This window comes from Coturnix japonica, chromosome 28 (assembly GCF_054131305.1).
Source record: "Coturnix japonica strain WE chromosome 28, WE-NBRP24, whole genome shotgun sequence".
NCBI classification, from domain to species: Eukaryota; Metazoa; Chordata; class Aves; order Galliformes; family Phasianidae; genus Coturnix; species Coturnix japonica.
This window is the reverse complement of record NC_140690.1, coordinates 6571979-6578005: the sequence shown is the minus strand read 5'-3', so window position 1 is coordinate 6578005 and position 6027 is coordinate 6571979. Positions and strand designations below refer to the sequence as shown.

The 6027-nt window shown below is 44.1% G+C and overlaps 1 long non-coding RNA gene across 1 annotated transcript; it reads left to right on the top strand.

The window, feature by feature from the left end:
- LOC146756208 (uncharacterized) lies at positions 1-3705 on the top strand. The gene is made up of 2 exons (XR_014937681.1): positions 1-54; positions 2908-3705. It is a non-coding gene; the product is annotated as an uncharacterized LOC146756208 (long non-coding RNA).
- Positions 3706-6027: the final 2322 nt, after the last annotated feature.

The window sequence follows — 6027 nt, the reverse complement described above, 5'->3', positions numbered from 1 at the left end:
ATGTGAATTCAGGGGGTGCGTGTTTTAAGAACTGAGCTGGGTCCTGTAAAAGAGGTAAGAACCAGGAGTTGGCAATGCTAATTATTGCCCGGTGATTTGAGGGGACCTGCACAACGTGCTAACGTGCCTATGATGACACGCAGCATGATACATGGGGAAAGGTGAAGGCAAGGCTCGTATATCCCCATAACACTGAAGGCATATTTCCCTCTCTAATAACTTACAAACAGTCACCATTTGCTGTCTGCAAAATTAAACTCTCATCTCCTCCAGCCTGCTGATCTGGTGCACAGATATAGGATTTTAAGCTGCTCTATTGAAAAATGTCCCTGCAAAGCTGTCCATCAGAACTCCCGCTGCTTTCCAGAGAGTATTATTAATAAGTTCTTCCTATCAGAAATGGGACCCTTTTAGAGCTCAGATAAGGTTTTTTTCCCTGTTAACCCACTGGGCTGCTTGGCTGTGGACAAATGCCATGATGAATGACGGGTCAAGGATGGAGCAGGCTGATTTCTCTCCGAGCCTGACCTTGTCTCTGGTGTGACATCTGAAATGACAGGTGCATTAAAAAGTTATTTATGTAGGGGAGCTGCGATGCATTGTACCCTTTGCAAGGTAGCACCCAGTTTTGCAAGAGTATTAGAATAAAGGCTGCCTCTGTGTCTGCTGCCTCTTGTACTGCTGGCTTTCTGTAAGCAGCTGCTGTGAAAGCAAGAGGAGAAGCACGGAGCGTTTTTTAGTGCACAGAGGATGCTCTGGAAACTGAAAGGCAAAAAAGGGAGCAGGGTCTGAGAGCAGCAGCAGCAGACAGCTTCCCAGCAAATTACTGCAGATTACTTGCCTGGAACAGCAGTAATCAGCTCTGGAAATGCACCTGAAGGGTTCTGGGCTGTTGAAGGGCCAATGTTGTGGATAAAATGCAGCACTGAGGATTAAATGATTTCTACTGTTCAGCTCTTTATGGCCTCAGTGCACTTGTAAGACTTTCTCTGTTGAATCTCAGACTCTTTGTGAGTAGTTGTGCTGTGGCTCCCTTCTGTCTTTACTGTTGCTGAAATTAAAGGGACACTTCTGGCTTTGTCCTTCTTCCTGTAGGACACATAAGTGGAACTGTAACCATCCTGTGAACAGTCACTTCATTCTGGGAGATGAATAGTTGCTGAATGGCAAGAGATCGCAGCCTAAATCTCCAGAAAAATGCATGCAAACCCTATCAGGTTTCTATTGTCATCTGCCTGACATTGTGCTCCAAGTAGGAAATAGGAAAGGCAATAGGAAAGCTGCCTGTGTTTTGAAATCCAGAGCTTTCTCTGGACAAATAACACACTTGCTGTTGCATGGCCAAATGAGGACACAACATCCTATGGCACATATTAAGTTGTAGAGCAGGGTTCATGGAAGAGCCCATGTGCAGTGATTTCTGCATCCTTCTGAGTGCTGATCAGATTAATGAGGACCACAGAAACATTGGAAAACTGTCGTAGTGACACATCAGTATCCTGTTAGCTTCAACAGAATTACAGCATTTGATATCAGCTCTTCCTTCCTTGCTGTTTCTCCACCCCTCCAAAACACCCCCTGAAACACTTGCAGGAGAAATTGTAAATTTCTTATTTTGTAAGATGGGATTGTTAGAAGAGCTGCATGTTGGTGTGCGTCCAACTCACATTAACTTCAGTTTTGGGCTGCAGCCATACTCGAGTGACTTTGCAAGTCTTTTCTGACTGTCCAATTAAAGTTGATGCGTGCAGTAAATCTGCAGTATCCAAACAGTATTTGATCTCTCCATTTTGGATCAGTGGTTGGGTCTGGGAAGTGGATGAAGCTTGCCTGAAGGCAGCATCTGCAAGTTGGTTTTTTTCATCAGAAAAATGAATGGTCTGGTATAATGAATGATTTTGTATAATATCAAAGAAAGAGAGTATCAGCTGTGCACATCATATGCAGTATTGTTTGCAAGTACGCTCATTAATTTGTGTGATACAGGAAATTCCAGCCAAGGTTAGGAGAGCTTTGCTCTGTAGTGGAGCTGTGACTCCTATTGCCTTCAAAGAGGTTTGAATCAGGTTGCAAACAACCAAAATTCATACTTCAGTTATTTCGCTATAGAAGTGTGTTGTCACAGACGACTTTGTAGACTTCTGGTAGAACAGCAAGGAAAAATGGAAATGTCCTGTCCCTGTTTGAGCCTGCTTAAGGGTTTGATCTGTACAGTTTCGGTGCTCTGGGCAAATGTAGGATGCACGGTGGAACTCTGTTCTCATTGTAGCACAACAAAAGAGAGGAGCTGGGGAGGGGAGGGAGAAGGTATGTTTTCCACCATGGCCTGTTTAAAACATTATGAGCTACCTCTCTTCCATCATGAGTCGTGGTTTAAAGCTACTGCCCAGGGGCATAAAAATCAACTCCTAACAACTTCCAGTGGGACCACTATTCCATCAGTGCTCCCATCAAATGTTGACTCCATGATCAATATTCACCCTCTTTCTTCGTTAATCATCAGTCTTCATTCATTTCTTTGTAACTTCCTGCTGACAGGGGCACTGTTCATACAGCAGCTGGTAGGGAAAACAGAACGAGCTGAACCACTGCACGCAAGCTGTGAAGGGAAAAAGCCACAACAGTGCATTGTGTCAGCTCAAAATGATTCCTACGGATGCAGCTTTTTCTTTTCTCCTTGCCCTATATGCTCAATTTTCAATAGACGTTGTGAGGCAGGACCTTCAAACAATCCGTGGTTACTATCGCACTGCTTTACCTTGAGTGCCATTGGCACTTGGTAATTTAGAGCAGGAACTCTGCTGATGAAGAGTGAACTGTCAGAATTTGGCTTGTCAAATAAAATCTGTGTACAATCCTAAAATAGACAGTTTTGCAATTAACGCTTGCACTGTGATTTGCCAACAGGAAGCCCACTCCCAGCTTTGCCACAGCCCTCCTGAAGACCTTGTGTGTGAGACCAAACCTCTTCCCCATTGCCCAGCCTATGAGCTGAGAAGAGCTGCTGATTTCTCTATCATTCTGACTCTTTGGGCAGCTAATATTGCCCTTCTGCAGCACAGGGATCCTGTCCAAGATGCTCAAGGGGTACAAGCTCTGCACCAAGGCAATACTATTCTGCACAGCCAAGGAAGTTACTTCTTCCTCCCACTAATTTATTCCCCAAAAAGCTGCAGTAGATGCTGCCACGTTTACAAGTACACAGATATTTGCTCTCAGTGCCAGTCAATGAATGCTGCAGCTATGCAGTGTAACTGGAACACCATTGAAGATAATTCCATTTACTTGTGTGAGGGGCCCAATAATTAAATTTGGACATTATTCCTTTAATTACTACAATTTCGGATCACGGTTAGTATTCTTCTAAACTGATGTGATTTCATGCTAAATGTAGGATGCAAGTCTGTCCTTGCTCAGACCCCTCAGCATTCTGGAGTAAGATCCTGCACTGTTGGTTTTTGCAGACCTACAATATGACGTAGCTCCTGGTGCAGGAAAAAAGCATTGGATGGTTCAAGCCTTGTGATACTTCACTGACAAGCTGTGCTGTTTTTTTAAGCCCTGTGCTATGCTTGTTCTTCATGCTAAATGGTGTTTTGATCATTTGTATTATAATAATTCATACTAATTAATTTGTAATTCCTAAATTAAGTGCACATGGGTTTCAAGCAGAGAGGTTACACTCAGGTTAACTATTGATTTTGGTCTTTGCTGTGAAGAAATTTAGATCTCGTGTCTTTCAGATTTAAGACAGCCATCTTGACATCTATTAAGAGAGAGATACAGTTAAGAATCAGATTTTGTGCCTGAAAATATGCTTGCCTGGTGACTTTTGGGATCTGTTCTGCACACAGTACTGCATTCCTTAAGGCACCAACTGCTATACGTGCTGCAATGCCACTCAGCAGTGAATTGGTGCTCTTGCAGATGCTGATATTATTAATGTCTTCTCAAAGAAACTGTGATTTTAAGAAAATCCAAGTTGAGTAGAGTCTCTATGAAATAAACAGCTGTTTTAAATACATATGATGCTTTTGCACCCTGCGGAGTAATGCTTTAAACAACCACTCCCAAACTGCAAAGGAAAATAAGGTGTTTGATTTGTTTTCGCTTCTTTCCAGCCCATTTTCTTTCAATGAATAGATAGAGATTTTAACAACTTAATCATTCTGGTGGACTTGGAAGGAATTTGGCTGGATGCTACTGGCAAACTCCTCAAACCTGAGGCTGGAGGTGCCACAGTCCGTGTGTTCTGGATCGAAGGGACAGAAGGCAGCTGCTCATGGTTATGGATAGCTGGACGTATAGAGTGCTCTGAGCATCAGAAACAGTTTCCAACCATGTAGAAAGAAGAGTTTCCTTGAACATGGTCACAATCTCATGTTGCTCTTGTGCCTATAGGAGTATGAATTCTGGAGTGGGGGGAAAGATAAGACTTTGCAGGGGAAGTAAATGTTCCCATTTGCAATAAGCACGATAGATTTTGCTTATTTCCTTTTCCCTCTATTCGATGGAGAGGAGTTCGATTACTTTTGGATACATTTTCTTTTGCATAACCTTTTCATGCACTGTGTTTTGAGCGATGTGACCACTAGAGAGCAGACTTAGCCTAGTAACAGGAGTTAATTAGTTCTTGGCCTCTTCATTTCCTCCTGTCCCCTTTCCCCTCCCCCTGAATACACAGGCAGAGGGGGTCTGGGTGGCTCTGAGCTTGCCTCCAATGCTGTGCAATCTTAGGCCTAATTAAAACGCCGCAGACGGCCTGAACCCCGCATTAAAATTTGATGAGGAATTGATCAGCCAAGCAAACAGGAAATTTAGCTGTGTGAGTGAAGGTAATGTTTGCTCAAATGTGTAATGAGGTCCATGGGGAATATTTATGGGGACCTCAGTGACAGTTTCAGCAGTTTCTTCTCCTTGAAGTCATCTTCCCTACCTGCCCTCTCTGTTATGAGGCTGTAGGCAGAAGGGAATCCAACACCGCGTCAGCCGGGCGGTGGAAAATGGTCTGTGTGTGGCTGCGATGGTGCCATGGAAAGGTCTGCAAGAGGAGCTGTGAAACTGCAACCTGACTTCTTTAAAAACATCAGTGGCTCCATAATGTAAGGAGTTGTATAGCACAATTGCTGGTGGAACTCCTTGCAGCGTGTTAGAAAGCAAACCGGCCTCCTAAAAGGGTCAGGTGTTGTGTTACAGCAGATGCTACCTTTATCTCCATGGACTGCAGGATAAGCTATACATGCTGTCAGCACAGGTATTTGGAGGCAAGGCGGTACGTTCACAGGGTAGGGAGCAATGCCCTCCTCAGCACATCTTATCTATTTCTAATAATCAGTAAAAGTGTAAATGCCTTCTACTTGCAGCAAACAGATAAATTTACATGCTTCTTATTTATCACTACTCTGTAAAACGTAAATCAGCATGAGAGAGTCTTAACCTAAGCTGTTACTGACGGGTAAGATCACCCTCACACCTGTATCTGCAAGTCACTGCTGTTGCCCTCAGCTCCTGGCAGAGGCTTTGCAAAGATGTAGGGCTCTGCATTCAGGGCTCACACAGGCCCCGAGCTGCAGATGTGCTCGTCCCAGCCGTAGGACTTCTTGTGGTTCCTTCTTGTACCACTCGTGGCTACTTTTGACTGGTTGCAATTAAAGTTGAAGCTGACTCTGTAAGGACTTGGAGCGAAAAGCAGAAGGATGGGCAGCCAACAGTCTGTGCCCAGTGGAACAAAGTAGGAAGGAGAGATGATGGGTGTCTTGGTGTGAGCCCTGCAGATGGGTGAACATGGTGGTTGCAAGCCAGTGCTTTGCTTTCTAATGCAACCGAGCTGTTCAACCTTGTGGCTTATCTGGTCTGCACTGTGTGAAGATGAATTGTCTTGGGCCACATTGAAGAGCAGAAAGGACCCCATAATAAATGAAAAGGGAGCACTTTGCTACTGAAAGGGAAAGGGGGCCTCATAGAAACCAAAGCAAAGGGTAGTTACAGGTAGTTTATGTTGAGGGGGAACACATCAACATGTACAAC